This window comes from Triturus cristatus, chromosome 4_1 (assembly GCF_964204655.1).
Source record: "Triturus cristatus chromosome 4_1, aTriCri1.1, whole genome shotgun sequence".
Lineage (NCBI taxonomy): Eukaryota > Metazoa > Chordata > Amphibia > Caudata > Salamandridae > Triturus > Triturus cristatus.
Window position 1 is genome coordinate 891,870,434 of NC_140585.1, and position 20,605 is coordinate 891,891,038.

Below are 20,605 nucleotides of genomic sequence, written 5' to 3' on the forward strand. Positions count from 1 at the left end.
GAGCATGTCGGCCGGTTTTTGCCAAGGCCGGACGACACAGGGGGCGCTCGTTCGGCCGTGGCTCTCAACAGAATTCCCAGAGAGGATTCCAGTCCCACAGAAGGGGTGGTCAGGACTCCGGATTCACCACTCGTTCCAATTTCTTTCCCTCTCGCAAAGGGAGAGGACAGTATAGGAAAGGTCGATTCGGTGGAAACCAAGGAGGTCACCAGGACTCCAACACTTCAGGTGAGGTTAATTCCAGCTTCCGAGGTGGTTTTGGGGGGCAGAATCCATTTTTTTTCTCCACAATTGGCATCTAATCTCCAACGATGCTTGGCTGCTGGAAACGGTTCAGGGTTACAAGATAGAGTTTTACCAGCCTCAGCCTCAAATCCTCCCTCCAACCCCGTTGTTTTTCTCCCTTCAGGATCAGGAGTTCATTTCAGCAGAAATAGCCTCCCTTCTCGCAAAAGGGGCGATCCTTCGGACTACCCGTCATCCAAGCGGTTTTGTGAGCATGGTTTTTCTGGTTCAGAAACGAGGGGGCGGATCCCGTTTGGTTCTCAATCTGAAGGAGTTCAATGGAGGGGTAGTTTATCGCCATTTCAAAATGGAAGGAATCCATCTGTTGCAAGATCTTCTCCGGGAAGGGGATTGGATGGTTCGCCTAGATCTCAAAGATGCGTATTTGTCGATTCCAATTTTAAGCCCCCATCGTCGGTTTCTTCAGTTCCAATGGCAGGGGAATTGGTTCGAATACAAAGTTCTTCCGTTCGGCCTCTCGTCAGCTCCTTGGTGCTTCACGAAGCTTCTGAGGCCCGTCGTGGAATGCTTGCGTGCTCGGGGTGTTCGCATGATTGTATACTTGGACAACATTCTGATCATGGCACATTGTCCCCGCAAGTTGATTTCACATCTGGAATGATCGATCGACCTGTTACAATCTCTGGGATTTCTGGTGAATTCTCAGAAATCTGTTTTCACCCCTTCACAAGTGATAGATTTTCTGGGTTTCCAGGTCAATCCTCTGACCTGTCAGCTTCTCTTACCCAATCAGAAGATTCGTTACATCAAGAGGGAGTTGGCTTCGGTTATCTCCAAACAGACTGTATCGTTGAGATCTATAGCACGTGTCGTCGGACTATTGGCGTCTTCGATTCAGGCGATTTTCCCGGGCCCTCTGCATTACAGGGCGCTTCAATGTTTGAAGATCCGTCATCTCCAAAATGACCTTCGCTATTCCGATCAAATTCCTCTCAGAGGAAGCGAGGTGGGAGATGCAATGCTGGTTGAACCACATGGAAGCCTGGAATGGGCGAGCCCTGTTCGGCTCTTCACCGAAGATGGTGATAGAATCCGATGCCAGCCTGCGGGGTTGGGGAGTCCGGTGTGGTCCACTATCGACGGGGGGGTCGGTGGTCTCCTCACGAGTTGACTCTCCACATAAATTGCCTGGAACTCCTGGCAGGGTCCTTTGCAATCCGTTGTTTCACTCCCCTTCGATCCAACTGTTGCATTCTTCTCCGCATGGACAATGTGTCAGCGGTTCGTTATGTCAACAAGTTGGGCGGCACGAAATCCAGGATTTTAGCGGAGATCGCTAAAGACTTTTGGCATTTTTGTCTACAAAAGATCACTGTTATTGCCAAATACCTTCCCGGTCGCAACAATCAGATTGCGGACTGGAATTTGCGTCACCTTCGGGATTTCAGCGATTGGAGGCTTCATCCTCGCATATTCCGTTCTCTTCTTCGGTTTTGGGGCCAGTGTCACATTGTCCTGTTCGCTTCTCACCTCAACACTCAGCTTCCTCGGTTCTTCAGCTGGAGGCCGGATCCGGAAGCCCTGGCCACAGACGCATTTCTACAGATTTGGCCATCCCTTCTGTGCTACGCCTTTTCCCCCGTTCATGATGATTCCCAGAGTCCTGGCTTGCACAAAGCGTTATCAGTCGGAACTGATTCTGATTGCTCCTCTGTGGAGGGCTCAAGCCTGGTTCTCCTGGAAATGTGTTGTGCAGTGCCGCTCCTTCTTCCCCAGAAGTGGAATCTCTTGCTGGACCCTCTCGGCAATCCGCATCCCCTGATCCAGTCAGGCTCTCTCCTTCTTCTGGCATGGCGACTTTCGGGGACCGCTGGACGGTCCCAGGCCTTTCACGAGATGCTTTCAAGTTTATCAGTGGATCTTGGGCACCCAACACTCATAAACGCTACTCGGGTTCCTGGAAACGATGGTGTGCTTGGTGTGTTCAACGGGAGACTGATCCCGCTGCGGCGGATGTTTCTCTGATCATTAATTTATTAGCGTCTCTTGCTTCTTCCGGTTTGGCTTATCGGACAGTTAATAATTTCCGTTCCGCCATTTCGGCAGGCCACGTTCCTATTGATGGTAAACCCGCGGGTGAACATCCTTTGATTGCCAAATTGCTTAAGGGTATTCGTCTGGCGACACCCCCATGTCCTAAGAACGTTTCTTTATGGGATGTATCCATTGTTTTGAGGTTCTTGGAAGCCTGGCCTTCCAATTCTTTGCTTTCCCGTAAACAACTGTCAGCCAAACTGACCATGTTGTTATTCCTTGTTTCTTGCAAACGGGTGTCTGATGTTCAAGCTTTGGACTTGGCAGGTCGCAGTTTTACACCGGAGAGTGTCACATTTCGTCTTTCCAAACGTACCAAAACGAATACTTCCTCAATTACCTACCCTTCCTTTCCTAATCATCCCAACCTTTGCGTTGTTCAATGCGTCAAGGATTATGAGGTATGTACTGCTCCTTTATGTTCAGATATGCATGGTCAACTGTTGATTGCTTTGCAGAAGCCTTTTCGCCCTGTTACCCCAGCTACATTGGCTCGCTGGGTTAGATGGCTCATGTCTGAAGCTGGCATTGATGTTTCCATTTTTGGTGCTCATTCGGCACGTGGGGCTATGGCTTCTAAGGCATTCTCGATGGGTGTTACTTTATTTGACATCATGAAGGCCGCAGATTGGTCTTCTGATTCAGTGTTCAAAACCTTTTATTACAAACCAATTGATCATATTGTTTCTGTGGTGGTGGAACAGCTTTGAACAAGCATAATCGGAGCCTCCTGTCCTGACATAGAATTCAAAATTTGCGAACATACGTGACAAGAATTTTCAATTCTATTAAGGACAAGGAGGCGAGGATTATCCCACCCGTTGCTATTGTTTTCTGCACATGTTATGCATTTATACTTTTTGCATATGCATTATGTTTAGTGTAATTCATTATTTCTCTACCCCCCCCCCCTGTTTATGACTTCATTCTATATACTGGATGTGTATTACGGCTGTATGTATCTTTTCAGGTTCTGACCCGAAGTAACGGTGTTGCTGTTCCATCGGGCTTATATTGTTTTCTATGCTCTTCTGTTTCCGGTGTTCTACTGCCGCCGAGTCCTGTGTTCTTCAAAGTGGATTTTTGCTGCTGCTGATGGTCTTTCTATCCCTGATGTTCAACGTTTTTCTTGGACTTCCTGTTTTAATTGAACTGTTTTTCCTCAACAAAGAAAGAGTATGTGATACTTTCGACATGACCTTTTATACTATGGTCGCTATGGTTGGTCACGGGATACCCTGGTGTTTATGGGTACTGTAGTTTTCTCTTTTATCTACTGTTTTCTAATTGGCTGCTGAGCATTTCTAATAAAGAAATGAGAAAGCATAATCCTCACCTCCTTGTCCTTAATAGAATTGAAAATTCTTGTCACGTATGTTCGCAAATTTTGAACTGTTTTCCAGGCATCATCATAACAGACAGCAGCACACTAGACAACAAGTCTTTTACATCAATGTATCTACACATGACTGTAACGTACATGGATTATTCTATTAGAATGTCCATTAGTCTCCGTTCCCTAATGCCATTAGCCTTGGGTCAATTATGGGATTTTTTTTATATATATATTAGGTTCTAGAGTATAAATTGGGGGCATTGGTTACTTTTGTTGCTTCCTTGGGCTCAGTTGCTGGAAGTGAGGATTAATTTGCATGATCTTCCATGGTTATAAACATTCAGACTTGCTTGCTTTTAGTTTACTTTGTCTCATTTTCAGCAGTTCTCCGTTGTCGGGGACTACCTTGCCCTTGGGAATTCCCTTGTGTTTTGCAGCTTATTATACTGGAGAACTTACACTGGACCACATTGATTTGTCTTTACTGAACTGTTGCTCGGTTTGACTTGAGGTGAGATTGTGTTTTCTCTCAACTCTGTCTTTTCCACGCTATCCCGTGTACGATTGACTTGCATTTTATTGTGCTTGTTGCGCTACACAACCTCTCTGATTTTTATTCTATGTGTGTCTTCCTCACAGCCTAGGTGACCCTGGTGGTTTTTTGTCCTGCAACTACCTTATTTAGAGTGTTTATGTAACTGTGAGTGGTGTGGCCCTTAAGACGATCTATGTCTGCAGTGATTCCCCTGCACATTGTCTCTATTTACACTAATGTAACATGTCAGCAACTTCGGCATGCAACTTTTACATTTTCTGCTAATGGATCGTGTGCCGTTGTCCTTTATTTATTTATTTTTTTGCCCACCTCCCATAATGTACCCGGGGATGGAACCGAACCATCATTGGTCAGGAAGTACTGCTTGAGCTCGGTCCCCACTACCTTCCTAAATTCCTTATCTTGGAGGAACCAAGCATTCATCCGCCAAGACGGGCGGTTCGAGGGGGGTGGAGCCCCCATACTAAGGAGCAACGGGGAATGGTCAGAGATGCCCCTGGGGAGTATAAGGACATCTTGGATTGTGCTGCAGTCAGTCGATGGGACAAAGATTGCGTCTATGCGTGTCTTTGTATGGTGTGCTGCAGAGATATGAGTAAACTGTTTGGTGTGAGGGGGCCAGATACGCCACGCATCGCAGAGGCCCAGGGACTCAGACCAATTTGTTAATTGTTTTGCTTGCAAAAGTCTTGAGTTTGACGGAGGGCCTGTCGTGTCGAAGTGCGGAGTGGAGACCGTGTTGAAGTAGCCCCCGATAATAGTGGTCCCCAAAGGCAAGGTGGTCAACAGGGCGGTGGATTGTTGCAGGGCCGTCGGTGTGCCTTTGTCCTTTAAATATGATTTTTATATATGGATGTCCTGTTGGTTTGTCGTATGTCTTATTACCATTGTCTTGGAATATGTCACTTAGGAATTCCACCTTAAAGCATATTAATGTTTGTCGTCTGTATTCTTGTGTTTTTTCCCTTCTGTCCTTTTCCAGTTTTATATGTTTTGTTTTGTGACTTATTATGTGTTTTTGATTTGGGTCCTTTTCCATGTCAATTCAGCCCTGACGAAGTTCTCGGTGAGAGAACGAACCGCGTTGGCTGAGCTTAATGTGTTATTAGCACACGGAAAATATTAATTGAAAATAAAGACTTCTGAAAATACAAGAGTATCTTGGACTTCTTTGCCTGGCGCACATCCACTTGCAGCTGCATCTTTAATGATCTGGAACACAGAGGCATCACGTAACGGTTGGTGCCGGGGTTTCAGTGCGCAAGAACTTTGAATTTGAGAAACTTATGTGAGGTGCAGGACTATTAATCCGCCTTTTGAGCTTTGCTCTCTAGCTATGTATGATATGTGACTGCTACATCTTTTAACCCTCACTGAGTCATGCAACACATCTTGTACATTGATTTACACAATTGCATGATTTATTGTCAATGTGTATGTTATGTAAAGCACTCTGACACCCTACATTGGGTTGAGTAACGGTATAAAACAAATAAAATAGTGCTATTTAAATTATGTGTGTAAATACTGGGACAGATCAACACATCTGAAATGTTTACAGTTCATGCACTTACATAAAGGGACTGAAAAAAGTCAAAAGCATGCCTCTCATAAGTACCTGTGAAGAGATAACAAGTTGCATACTTTTGTTTCCCTCCGTTGCAGTTACATTTAGGTGTGAGGTTCCAGGCCACTTGATCAAGAGGAGGCCTGATGGCCCCTTATCTTGGCCTTTATCTATAAATGAAAAACTCCTCCAGAGTTTTCTTACCAGGGGCATATGTACAACGAAAAAGAGCATTCTGGATGTTAAATGACATGTTGTTTTTTACAAGTGTAATATGCATTTTGAATCAATACATGATGCTTAAAGCGCAGTCATATGAAAAGCGCGAGCCTCGGTGAGCGCGCCCTTAGGGCCCGGCCCCCCAGGCCCCAAGCCACACCCCTCCTCTGGTCCATGCCAGTAGCCCGGTGGGCTGCTGGCCGGAGGAAGTGCTTCCGGGTCAGGCCGTGATGTATGTCCGGTTGGGGCCTGGCCCGGAAGGGGTGGAGCAGATGTGGGGGCTATTTAGCCCCTGGGCTCCCCTGAGTGCCCTCTCTTGCACCTGTATCCTGGGGACCACGGACGTCATTTTATCTCCCACCCACCCGTCCCTTGGTTTGGAGGTTTTGGGGCAGGATAGGGGCAGGTCTTGGCGGAAAAGAGACCACACAACATTGATTTTTAGGGTAACGGGAGGCCTGCTTACATACTCCCGAGGCCAGCACTGAGGGGAGAAACGGTAAGGTCCTCGCAGAGAGAATGGGGACACTGGCTGGGGAGGCAAGGGCGCCAGGTCACGAGCGCCTCCTTGGCAGCCTGGTGGTAGAGGGGTGGGTCCCGGAAAGGACGGACAAGGACCGAGGGCTAGAGGCTCACCGCTCAAGGACGCAGGTGGGTTGCGCCTTGCGTGGTTCTCAGTTAAGAGGGGCAAGCCAGAGGGCCCCTTGGTGCTGGAGTAAGTAGATAATTCATAACCAGTGGTTATGATCAAAGGTAACACCTGTAAATATTAAAATGTAAAGTTTGAATTTATTAAACACATTTTTAAAATATTTTGTCATGTTTATGAATATGTGTTAGTTATTAAACATGGCCATTTTTCTACCCAGACTCATGTTCTGGCAATTTTGATGTTGTCCTTTCACTAAAAAGGAATGTGGTTTGGACAACAAATGGTGTAGGATTAATTTTGTGTTTTGTATTGTTTCAATAAAAAGGGCATTAGAATCCATTAGATATTAGATGACTATTTCTGCATAATTTGAGACTTGCTACTTTGCGCTGGTTTTTAGGCTGACACTGTTCTGCGTTGGGCTGAATTAGAGCTTATATTTGAGGGGTTTTGGGCTTGGGACAGGTCTCAAAATCTGGCAACACTGAGCTTCCCTGCTGGGCCGCCCCGCCAGTGAACACGCTCATATGGCCTTAACCACACCACTTGCCGCGCCAGCCAGGCTTGAGCAGGTCGATTCCCCTGCCTCCGCCAGCACAGGCATGGCTTCCTGTACTCTGAGATCTATGATCTAATCTACAATAAAACTTTTAAAACAATTTGCTGCCAGCCACCGTATCACCTTCCCAAAATGGTGACACTGGGTGTAAAAAGGCTGTTTGCAGACATGCCAACCCTCCGGATCCAGGCGGGAGACTACAGATTTCAAGGCTAGTCTCCCGCCTCCCGATTCGTGCAAGCAATAACCCGATTCCTCGAGGTTTCAGCAGACAGGGCTTGGTATTGTGTAACGTGCTAATTCTTCCAGCAATAGTCAGAGTGGCGATCCAGGGGCTCTAGAAGAGGTGAAAAACCAACAAAGCCTCGATAACAAGCGAATGGTCTTTTAAAGACCTGCGAAGTACTGGGGTGCGGCTGTGTGTGTGCCCGGGAAGCTATTTCAGCCCGGGCTGCCACACACGGGGGGTGGGGAGGGTGTATGCACTGCCAGCAACCTGCCAGGGCAGTGTACAACACTTGCATCACCCTCTCTCTGATTGAAGGCCCCATTCTCCCGTTTTTTTAAAAATAAAATCTCCCACTTTGCGCTTCTGAAATGTTGTATGTGTTTGTATATTTGGGCTACAAGCCCAAACGGTCCTAGCCCATAAGGCGCCCATAAGCATCCCATGCGGTACCACTGCCCCAAAAACCCCACGGGGGTGGAGGGGCACATTTCCCTGTGATTGGCTTCCCCGCCCCTCCCCTTGCTCCACTGCACTGTAAACAGGACATTTTTGGTCAAAGTAAAACATTTAGAGACTCTCACATTTAGCTTTGGTAAAATGTCTTGAAACGAACGTTTGTGTGTTTAAAGGCGGCTTGTATCTTTTACAAAACTTCCTCTGCTGCAAAGATTTCTAGCATCGTTCTTTGAGGTGAACGCTAACCCGTGATTACAACAATCTTAAGTTTCGGTTTCTCTTTCACTTTTCAGCAGGAAGAAGCCGCGAACGGTCGGGGGGGAAAAACTGACGGTAAGTTGAGGTGGAAAGTAGTGTTTGTTCTTCCAGTATTCCGTGGTGCGGTTTCGAGGAAGGCTGTGACAGGTTAGAAAGGGTAACCGGAGACGGCGTTTTGAACTTGGAGGCTTCGTTAACGCCTCTGTAAGACGTCGAGCTGAAAAGGACAGTGGTGGAGAGACGGATCTATTTGGGAACGACTTGAACAACCTTTTTCTAATTTTACACTAATCGTATCACCATATTTTGCTTTTAAAAACAACCAGTACCATACCTGAACAGTTAGTGTCGACATCGAGGTGCCTATGGAGGGAAAAGGCGCCTCCGGTATTTTGACGCCATGATGGGCGAGGCGAGGGAGAAACAAGCCAGTGTGCCTGCCCACGAAAGAAATGTAAATGTAAAAGTGCTCCCTTTTGATATAAACTTATATATATAAAAAAAAAGTTTGCACTAGGTCTGATTTTGTATCAAGGAACAACATTGGAAAATACTTGTTTTATTTTAAACACTAAGGGGCATATTATCAAGCACGGCGTTAATATTATTGCCGCTTTAGCGGCAGAAAACTGCCGCTAAAGCGGCGATAATGGGCTTGATAATATGCCGCGGAGAATTCCCATAGAAGCCCATGTTGACACCAGAACATGGACTTCTATGGAAATTCTCAAGGGCATATTAAGCCCATTATCACCGCTTCAGCGGCAGTTTTCTGCCGCTAAAGCGGCGATCACTTTAAAGCAGTTTCTTGATAATATGCCCCTAAATCTCTTTGCGCATTTTGTTTTCTACTGTTTGTGATACCATTTTAAAAGGAGTACTTTGGATATTCACAGCTCTTTCAGTCTTGGACTTTGTAGAACTGGGAATCAAAGTAATTATATTTTGCGCCAACCAGCATTCATCTGCAGCTAAGTGGTTGCATACACAGACATCTGCGGGGATGGAATTAATTCAGAGAACTTTCCTAAGGTAAACCAGTACATTCCCCTCCGATTCCTTTAACTTGCTTTAAATTTTTCATGAGGTGGTAAACAAAATATTGCACAATGTTATTAGCCAAGTAACTGGCCCCGCCTCATCGTTCCGTACTTTTGTTAGGCACTTCAACCGATGACTCACACGTCAGAACCAACGTGGCAGTTTCTAAGTGGGTATACTAGAGCCACACCCCTCAAAATCCGCCTCCTCTGCAGAAAAGTCTTTTAGTTTCCAAGGTTCGCGTTCGACCAGTTCAGTCTGTGTCTTTGCTTTCTGGCACTTGTAGTGCCCACATTACATACATAGAACAACCAATCCAAGAAAGTAGATTAAAAAAAACCTGGACGGGATAAGTTACGCATGGACTTGTAAGAAGCTTGAAAGCTCTTTTTTTGCAGGGGATCTCTCAGTCTTTATTATCAAGCTTAAGGTGCAGGTGTAACCATTACGGAGACGTAACTCCCTCACTTCCAACAAAAAAGCATTTCGGAACGATTGTCATTGCGAATCGGCGCTCTAACATTAGAGATAATGGAGCACTTTAAATCGGAATGGTACATCGCCAGAGACAGATGCTAGGAGAAGCTCCTGCTGACTAGCCCAGAAGCTGCTTTGAGAGCCTGGTTGACGTGCCTCCATCTTGTTTTACATACTCCTCCATTCGTCACGGGGTCTGATCGCGCGTACTGCATGATTCGCATTATTTAGTGGCACTCAGGGAAAGATTAAGGGGCATATTATCAAGGCCGGCATTAACATCGCCGATTTAGCGGCAGAAAACTGCCGCTAAAGCGGAGATAATGGGCTTGCTAATATTCCCTGGAGAATTCCCATAGAAGCCCAGGTTCACCCAGAACCTGGGCTTCTATGGGAATTCACAAGGGCATATTATCAAGCCCATTATCGCCTCTTTTGCGGCAGTTTCTGCCGCTAAATCGGCGATAATTTTTAACGCCGTCCTTGATAATATGCCCCCAAATACGCCTGATGCAGAGCGCTTCGTAGAACCTACAGCTCGCGTTTGAATCTTATAGTATATCCAGAGACTCTTGTCTTTTGCAGAGATCTTTGTCAAACCCACTAGCCAAAAAGTTCACATCCTCGTGAATGGTTCATTATTTATGGGCTGTTCATTATTTATGGGCTTGCTGCAAGCATCTTACATGAAACTAGCAAGACGGAAGTGTGAATCTTTGGAAAGCATGTATTACACACCAGAAACGAACTCAAACGTTATACTTCTGATGTCGAGCCAACAAATTAAGCATTGTTGAGCCGGTGCAGGAGCCGAACCCTGGAACTATTTTCTATGCAAAAAACAAACCACGCAAAATCTAATAAATTCTATTCAGAATTAAACGAGCATTGGCAAAGGCAACAGGTCTTGCCTATGTAAGAGCTATTGGCGGTTCCAATGTATTTTAGCCATGTTATACACCAACATGGTTTCTGTTCAGCTGAGCATGACTAAAAGTTAGTGTCCTAGAAAAGAGTGATTGGCCGTGCTGGCCGTAGTGGGCACCCGGCGATTTCCCGGTAGGCCGGAAGGGTGGGGGCCGTGTTTGTTACATGGGGCTGATTTTGCAGCAGCGCTGCAATATTGCCCCACCTTTAACAAAAGCAGCATGGACCTGTCTGACTCATTACCAGGGCTGGTTTACGATCCCAGTCCAGCCCTGATAGCTGCCAAGGTTTCACAATACTATGGGGCATATTAGCAACGCTTTGCTATAAATATCGCAACGGGTGCTTAGCGCTCATTTTTTTCACCACCGGCTATCGCTGGATTTTATCGCCGAGAGCGCGTTTTTAGCAATGCGTATCTCCAAGGCGATAATAATTCCAGCGATAGCCATGATAACATGCTGTATCGTGGGAAAACAAGCGATGATTTCTCATCGATACTGCAGACCTTGATGATAGGCAGGTATTGTCTCAGCCATGCAATCCACCTCCCATGTTAGAGATGGCTAAGTCGTATTTTTTTCAGGTGTTAAAAACCTGCTATGAAGGGGGCTTAGCGCGGCTGTCAAGCTCACATCGCGGGTCTTGTGCAGCCTTGCTAATATCCCGAAGCTGTATTAGCGAGTGTTTTTCATGGGGTGGTGTGGAGGAACGCCCACTTTGCATGTCGTTAGCGATAAATATCGCTGACATGCAAAGTGGCACCAAAACGGTCGCTTTCGCCATAAAGCTGTCGCTAACAGCTGTTAGCAACAGCTTGCTAATAGGCCGATGGAAATATCGCCGCTTTAGCGGCAAAAAGTGCCGCTAAAGCCGCGATACCGCCCTTGCTAATATGCCCCCATATGTGATATTTTCTTAATTTTAGTGTAATTATAAGTGACATTTCGACAACTATGAGTGACACTTCCCACAAGCAAAATCAAGCAATGAAGACAAGGGAAACATATAAATAGAACAAATTACACCCATTTGAGCAACAAGAAACTTTAAGAAGATCTTAAAAGTGCTGAAAATGGAAGGACACTTACCTAGTACCCTTATAACCTGATCGTACAGTAAAACATGTGTAATTATGAGAGCTGCCCAGACCTCTCAGGCTGTAAACTACCCCAGGCTCCACATTATTTACACAACCCCAGAGCTGAGGATTGAAGCACATGTGCTAGTAGTGACACTTACTGTGCTTCAGCAGTGGTCGGGGTCTGGCCCACGGGTCGACAGAGTTGAGATTCACATATGCACCGGCTACGTCAGTGAAGAAACATGAGGTGCGAGCAGCTGCAGTGCTGGTCTGACGGCAGGTATGGCCACCATAATGACTCCCAGCCCTGCACAGTCTCTGCCATGGTCCTCAAGGAGTAGAGTCGTCTCCTCCTCGCCGGCTGGCTAAGCCACGGCACCTGCATTCTGAAACGATGCCTGGCTGCTGAGCTCAGTGTTGTGACTTTACAGCAGCAGGCTGCCTGTGAGGCATGACCTCTCCTGCAGCGTTCCGGATCAGGCCCATGGGTTGACAGACTTTAGCTTCACATACGGCACAGGCTGTCTCTGAAGAAAAGAGTAGCGGGGGCTGGGCGCATGCTCACCGCTGACAAACTTCAAGTACGTCGCACAGCCCGCCAGTGTGCGAGTTAGTGGACAGTCTGTCCTCTCCTGGCTGCCTCTCTTGGCAGTAGCCATTGGCCATTTTCAAGACTGACTCACTCTGTCATGTGAGGCACAGTGAAACTGAATGCATTGCTGCAGCAGGGAATATTGTTACATTGTAACCTTTCAGCTTGCCTAAGCCAGCCCAGTCATGAGCCAGCCACCCTCAAGTCTGCCACAAACAGTGCAGACTGTGCTCTGCAGCCTGGCTTTCTCACTGCTTTTAACAGTGATCGGCTCCGGCTTCACAGTTGTGACGCTATAAATGTGTGACTTTGCATTTCAATGCAGTGATGCGGATCACCACAGTGAAATGCATTAGCCAAATGCCCAATGCATGGTACTTAGCAGGTATGAGTGGTGTGGAATGTCGTAGAGTTGAATGGCGAAGAGTAGTGGAGTGGAGTGGCATAGTATTGTGTATTGCAATGGCATAGAGTGGAGTGGCGTAGAGATAGTAGAGCGGACTGGTGTAAAGTGCATTGGCATAGAATTCAGCAGCATCTTATAATGCATAGAGATAGTAGAGCGGACTGGTGTAAAGTGCATTGGCATAGAATTCAGCAGCATCTTATAATGCAGTGACATAGATTAGAGTGTTGCATAGTAGAGTGCAGTGGCATAGAGTGGAGCAGTGCAGAGTGGAGCGTTGCAGAGTAGAGTATAGTAGCGTAGAGTGCAGTGATGCAAAGTCAGAGTAGAGTGGCATACATAGAGTGCACTGGCATAGAGTGGTACAGAGTTGAGTATAGTGCTGTGATTGCAGTGGCATAGAGTGCAGTGTAGTACAGTGGAGTGCTGCAGAGTGCTGTGATGTAAAGTGGAGTGATAGAGTAGCGTAAAGTGCATTGGAATAGAATGCAGTAGTACAGAGTGGAGTATGGTAAAGTTAAGTGGCGTAGAGTGCAGTGTTACAGAGTAGAGTCGTAGATAGTAGTGATGTAGAGTGTAAGGGCATAGAATAGAGTGTAGAGTACAGTGGCATAGAGTTCAGTAGCGTTGGGTATATTAGTGCAGAGTAAAGTGCTGTGGCGTACAGTCGAATGGTGTGGAATAGAGTGGTCTGGTGTAGAGTTCATTAGTGTAGAGTCTTGCAGAGTAGTGGCATAGAGCGCAGTGGCAAAGAATTCAGCGACATACAATGCAGTATCGTAGAATGCAATATTGCAGAGATACGCTAAAGTTGTAACTTGCGCATGGTGTGCTTTCCTACCCACGAGTGCCACAGTGCACCAGCCATGAATGTGAAGGACAAGTTATTGTAGCCCCGCAAGACGCTACTCAATGTGTAATTAACATAGATGTTTTGCTTTTGGGTTACTTACAATCCCCTAAAGGGATCAGGGGAATGTGGAAACAGCAAACACCTTATTTCGTTATTCTCAGTATACAACACACTGTACTAAGATGAATGAACACTTTTTAGTTAAATGTATTTATTACTAAAGGAACATTTGGCTTCTTAGCACATCTAAAACAACTACACAGAATATTATAAAAATAGCAAGCAGCCACATTAAAAATAATAACAATACTCAATAGTAATAATACGAGAATAAAATGAACATTTCCAGCATTATTAAAATGTCATATAAAAATATTATCTAGAACCTAACACCCTAATGCCTACTAATATGCTCTTACAGTGAGATCATGAAAGGCGGAGCAACTTGCAATCTAGAGTTTTTTAGGGAGAAGAGACGCCCTGCATACCTTGTTGACAGCAAAGGCTCCCTTAATCAGAGGAACGTCTGGGCCATCCTGAAGTCTCCCAGGTCTTTCTTAGCAAGCTACCAACCTCATCCAAAACTCTCATGTTCCAATCACCTCTAAGGGTTAGAAGTCAGACAAGGTAGTCTGCTGTAGCGGATGCCTGGAAAGGGCTACTAATCTAACACCATAAGTATGCCGTACCCATACGTTCCTCTCGAACCATAGCTTTGCGTTTCTTTATGCCAAAAAGATTATGAACCGGGAACAGCTCCTCTCAGACAACATGCTCTACCTCAAACCATAAAATACATTTTTCCTCTCCCTTAGGATGGAGAGGTAGCTAACAGGGATGGCAGCATTGACATTTCCTCTTCTGGGGACCCTTTATCCCTGGCAACAACACTTGTCTGATCACCATAGTTCCTAAACAGTATTCCTTGAGTCTTCACAACAATTTACTTACTTTTACACTATGATTACTATGCCTTGTTTATTTTTTTTTATACTGTAGTTCTTTATTGCATTTTCATCTTGTATATACACACACAGTGAAAGACATAGATAAAGTGCATATTACAAAAGTATATATCATGCATTACATATTTTGCTTCATATGTCCACCGTGTGGTCCCCTCTGTCTCATGTGTTCAATCCTCCTTTCTGTTGCCGAGGACCTGCGAAGCCGGTAGCCAGTCAAGGTAAGAGAGCCCTGGTGTCTGTCCCATGAGAGCCTCATCAGCATTAAGTGATAATTAGCAACGATTGACCATCTCCTGGATGGAGCTTAACCCATGAAAACAGTTGTCAGAAATCTGTCTAGCGCCACTCTTTGAGGGAGTTCTATCCCTCAGTGAGTCTCCTTGTCTGTCAGGGGTAGGGGGAGGCTGCAGCAGGCCTATGGAGTAGACAGAAAGTAAGAAAGAAGGGGCTATTGTCACAATGTCAAGGGATGGGAAGCAAAGCTCAAATGTCCAGCCCACAGTCACCCACTGTGAGTCGATACACATCACGCCCATCACCAACTGCATAAGAGCATGGCATCCTTATGAATACAGAGCCTCAAGGCGGGCGGCCGTCTGTGTTTGCCCACAGTTTTTCCAAGTACGTGTCCCAGGTGTCCCATTGTGTCGGCCCTCCCTGCCGTGGTTAAAGTGAGAGCCTGGCAGTAGTCTCAGCAGCTGCCCATTTGAAAAGGTTTCTAAGTCACGGAGACAGTGCGTGGGGAGGGGAGGGCAGGGCTGGGCTGTGGTGGAGTTCCACGACAGCGTTATGCGCCATTTAAATGGGCTATATGCCAGGTCTACAAACCTTGGGACATATTTGTTCTTGCATGTACAGGATTTTAGTAGTGGATCCAGTTGTAGGGGACGTCCAGGTAACGAGTCGGGGTACATACAGGTACAAAGCGTCCACCCACTATTTGCATAGGGTGGACGCCGCCCCCCCTGCTAAGAAGTTGGGCCCCACAGAAATATGGTGAACTTGTCCCAGTGTAATTTTGACACACCGGGACACGTTCATCATCTCCAGAACGTTCTCTGCTTTCGGTTACCAGCAGCAACGTGCAGGCAGCGAGGGTTTTTTTTTCCACCTCGAACTGGGCAATGATAAAGACAGAAGTTAAGGGGCCACCAGGCCTCCTTTTGATTGAGTATGGGACTGGAGCCATCCTTGAACCTCGCAAATGCACCGGCAAGGAAACAAAAGCACACAGCTTGTTATCTCTTCACAGGTACTTAAGAGATGCATGCTTTTTACTTAGTTGTATATAGGTGCATGCGCTGTAAGAATGTCAGATGGGTTGGTCTGTCTCAGTATTTACACAAATAACAATTTAAATAGCACTATTTTATTTCTTTTATAGTGCTACTCAACCCACTACAGTGCGTGAGAGCACTTTACATAACATACACATTATCCATTCAAAATAAATCATGTAAGTGTGTAAATTAATGTACAAGATGTGTTACATGACACAAACAGTGTTACAAGGTGTAGGAGTTAAACACCCTTCATAGCTTACTGTGGTCTACTAGAAGGATTACAATTTATCAACTGCAAGTAACAAAAGAATCTGTGTTCAAAGCAGTTCGCCACTTACCTATCTACATAAAATTAAAATCTGTGATCTGCATGTTACATGATATGTTTTGCAGGAGAGCTTAAAAAAACAAACATATTTTATTGCATTTTCAGTTGGCATATGTTATAACATACACATATCGGAGCTTCACTTCCAGTGAGGTTACTTCCTGTGATGCCACGTGGAATGTCACGTGCCATGACGTCATGTGCTTTGATATCACTCATCATGATGTCACTTGCATACTGCCTGACCTGGTCAGTCCCCCCACTTCTCTTTTTTAGGACTACTGCCCTGGGAACGTCCAATTTCTGGGCAGGCCCACTCCATACGGTAACAATCTGCCTCCGGGCACATACACCATGTGCATTTCTGGTCCAACTCCGGGAAGATGCGGTATAGGCGCGCAGGAGTGAGGTATGTCTGGTGTAGGTAGCTGAAATGTGTGTTTCAAACCTGGGTTTCTGGAAACCCTATTATTTTGCTCCAGTGGAAGGGACCACTTCCTGTCCATGAGCTCTTGCCCGAGTAAGCGGGCCCATTTATCTCTTAGGGCATATAAATTGGGGCTGTGGGATTCCAGCAGCATCTTGTAAAATAAATGTAATCGCTCCTCTGCCCCCACCATGTTCCAACACCAATTGCAACATTGGGGATATGGTGGGTTATATCATGGCTGTCAGGGCATTGTATGTCAAGAACTGGCCCGTATCAATATCATAACGCTCCATGAGGTTGTGTAAGTTCATCAAGGTTTTATGTAAGTACAAATCACCTATCTGGAGTATGCCAGCCTCCATCCACGATCTTATATTTTATTGGTCAGCCACAATGCGAATTACTGGGAGTACCATTAATGGCAGATTAGGTGCGTAAGGTGTGGAGCTGCACCTGGGTTGGACACACAAATGCTAAAAGGGTTTGGCCACAGTGGAAAGGCGTACCGTGTATAGGGCATCACTCTGGATACAAAAGACAGCCCAACATACCCTGGCCTCAAGGCTAGCGAAACAGACAAGCGCTATGGGTTAGGCGTATCCGATAGCCAGTGCACAGGCCACTGTCTTTATTGTCCTGACATGAAAGATACTGCATATTGTTACATGACCATGACTGTTGTGTAGAAACACACACCATTAAAGCTTCATGCATTTTTATATCCTTGTGGTACTCGCTTAGCTGAGAAGATAAGAAATTTAATACAGTATGTGTGTTGATTGACCGTTTCATATTCGACGTGTTGATTAATCTATATATATAGTGTGATATACAGATTTCCCAAGGGGAGATTCTCTCTTTACCAATTCAGTTTCAAGCCAGAGACAGCACCAAACTTGTCTACTGTTCCCATCACTTGTGGTAGGTCCCTACGTGTGTCTCTGAGATATGCTAAGGTGTCATCCACACACAGCGAGTTCGCCTCCCACACGTCTGTGCTTGTTATACCCCACTGTGGACCCCGTAGCCGAAACAAGCCTGTCAGGCGTTCCAGGGTGGATGTAATTGGTGAGCGCGCTCAACCCTTTTTGGTGCCCCTGCCCACCCAAAACGTTTTTTTTTTTAATGAACTCTTTTTATTAAACAAAGTGACGACGGCACTCAGTAATACAACAGCTAGATAATATCTCAAGTTCAGATATACAATGGTACATTGGTTAAGTCGACACGACAGGGCAGGGAAACATGAGCTCATGGGGTAAGGGGTTCCTCCAGAGGAGGGGCGACTGGTGAAACACAGATATTCCCCCCCCCCCCGTACACATTCCATTTGTCCCAGATTGCTGTCCACTTTTTGCGGCATCCTCGTGCGACATGCACTGTCTTCTCCCTAAGCATGCACCAGTCTATGTCTGTCTTCCAGGAAGACAGTGTAGGCGACTCTCCAGACCCCCACAGCCGGGCAATGTTCCTCTTGGCCACCATCAGGCCCAGTGTGACCCAGGTTCTCCCCCTAGTGTTCAAATCTGTAGGCTCCGGGACGTTTAACAAACAGTGTTTGGCTTCAGGCTGGAGTTCCACCTCAAACACCTCATTTATACATTCAGGTATCCTCTTCCAGTATCGTTGGATAATTCCCCTTTCCCATATTATGTGCATAAAAGTACCCTCTTGGCCACATTTCCTCCTGCACAACCCATCAGAAGCTCTTCCCATGCTAACTAGCCTGCCCCCGGCACATAGATCCTATGTAGAATTTTCAATTGGACCAGGCAGAGTCTGGAAGAGATAGCAACCTCTCTCTGGGATGCCGATGCCTCCTGCCATTCCTCCTCGTCAAGTTCTAACCCGTCTCTCTCCCACTGCCCCTTGGACTGAATGAATGGATCGGGGGTGTTATTTATTAGTTTTTTGTATGTAAGGGAGATCGCTTTCATGGGCATGTAGCCATCCAACAACCTGTCCTCCAGTGGTGACGACTCCGGGGGAGATTCCCCTTTGGGCAGTTTCGATAGTAGTGAATGCCGCAACTGCAGATAACGGAAATATTCAGATTCGGCTAATTTGTATTCTTCCTTCAGGATGGCAAAGGACACCACCGTTTCCCTCTGCCACAAGTCTCCTATCTTTAAGAACCCAATTTCCAAACCCCTTGGAGGTCCGCAGAGTTCCCAGCTGTTCGGCGTCCCACAGTGGTGTGGCCAGTGTGAGCCTCCGGTCCCATCGCAAACTTTTATTCACCGCCTTCCAGACGTGCACCGCATGGTGGGTGGGCCCAGTGAGTAGGAACATTTTAGTATGGGAGTAGAGAGCTCTATTAAAGTCACCCCCGGGAAGCTGCCACTTGTCCATCCTATACCCCGACTCGTCGCACCGATATGTGCAGTGATTAATTGCAGCCAGGTGAGCAGCCCAGCCCACCTGAAAAGTTGATGCGATTCCCCTGCCTGTGGAACCCGGGAAACTGGATCAGCATACAAAAGATCAATCCATTTCATAGTCTCGGGTCCCAGACCCATTCTGAGTAGCACTCCCCTTAAGTAGGGCCAGCCCATCGTATCAAACACTTTTTCCATTTATACGTAGGTGGTGCTTGAGGGCGTTCCCTCATGGGATGAAAGAGACACCTCGTTGAGAAACCTCCCAGCATGGTGAGGTAAGTCAGCAGCCTATTCACAATTATTTTCCTAAAGATCATTCAGTCTGTATTGAGAAGAGAAAGGGGCCTCTTATGACAGGCTTTGATCATGCTCCTGTTTAGGGAGGACCACGATCAACGTCTCTTGAGAACTTGGGTAGAGCGCCTCTATCTTTGGATAGCTGAAACATTTGAATTAACCTTGGGCAAGGATCTGTTATAGGTCAGGTAAAACTCAAGCGGGAGCTCATCCGTCCCTGAGGTTTTATTGTGCACGATCTAGCCAGACCGCGTTAAACGTCAGCAGTTCATAGAGAGAGTGGCGTTGCAGGAGGACTAAGCGCGAGATCGCAAACTGCAAATATATTTTTGTATTTGGGACCACTCATGCCTCTCCACCTCCAGATATAAGGAGCTGTAGTGATTGAGAGATTGCATTAATGTCCCCTTATGCATTGAGAATATCTCCGTTCTGGGTTCTGATAGCATTCATTTGGGTCAATCTGCCTCCGAGCACAACAGCCAAGCCAGTATATGCTCATCTCTATTTCCCGCTGCATTTTGTGTGGCTAAATATTCTGCATAATACAGTTTCCTGAGCCTATTCACTAGAGTCCTATGATCCACTCTAAGAGTGGGGAGCTTGTCCACGGGCCCTACGCCTTCTCCAGCCTGCACCTCTGCCACGCGGATAGCATCGCTGACAATTATTTTGCATCACAGTGTGAGTTTCTCTCCAGACTTAGTCTTATTACATAGTACCCACGCGGCCACCTTGAAAGAATCCCACTCCACCCCTCTGTTGGATGCAGTTCCATTGTTTTCCTAAAAAAATTGGTTGATGTGTGTGCATATAGTTTTGCAAAATGCGTCATCGTGTAGGGCCAGTGTGTGTAACTACCAGGTAGGTAGAGGTGTTCGTTGTCTGCCCCACTGTATCGGCATCTTGAGGGTGCAGTGGTTAGAGAGTGCGGCAAGATATTTGGTAGCTGCAACAAATGGGATCACGTCAGGGTTGCAAAGAAGATTGATTCCAGTGTGCAATTGGTTAATGGGTGAAAAAAATGAATATTCTCTCATGAAGGGATGCATGGAGCACTAGAGGTCTGTCAGGCAGTTGTGTCCTAGCCAATCTACAAAGGTGCGTGCTGTTCTGGTTGCTGCAGTGCCATGTAGCAGGGGGATGGAGCTATCCAGAGTAGTGTCATGCACACAGTTGAAGTCTCCACCCCCATATACTCTGAACATTTAGGTCATGTATCTTCTTGGAGGTTAGTGTGTCTAGGAATTGGGACTGACCAATGTTGGGCGCATCCAGCACCACTAGTGTGATTGATGCACCATCTAGCTTTCCCTCAGCTACCACATAGCACCCTTTGGGGTCCACCATCTTGTATGTGATCACC

General features: G+C 46.3%; 1 protein-coding gene across 3 annotated transcripts in view; it reads left to right on the plus strand.

The window, feature by feature from the left end:
• The first annotated feature begins 8,198 nt into the window (after positions 1-8,198).
• Positions 8,199-20,605, plus strand: part of LOC146855745 (NACHT, LRR and PYD domains-containing protein 5-like) — a 561,293-nt gene continuing 548,886 nt past the window's right edge. For all 3 annotated transcript variants that reach the window (XM_085653658.1, XM_085653660.1, XM_085653661.1), the window contains exon 1: positions 8,199-8,247. The gene's annotated coding sequence lies outside the window, so the exon portion shown is untranslated. The remainder of the gene's footprint in view (positions 8,248-20,605) is intronic.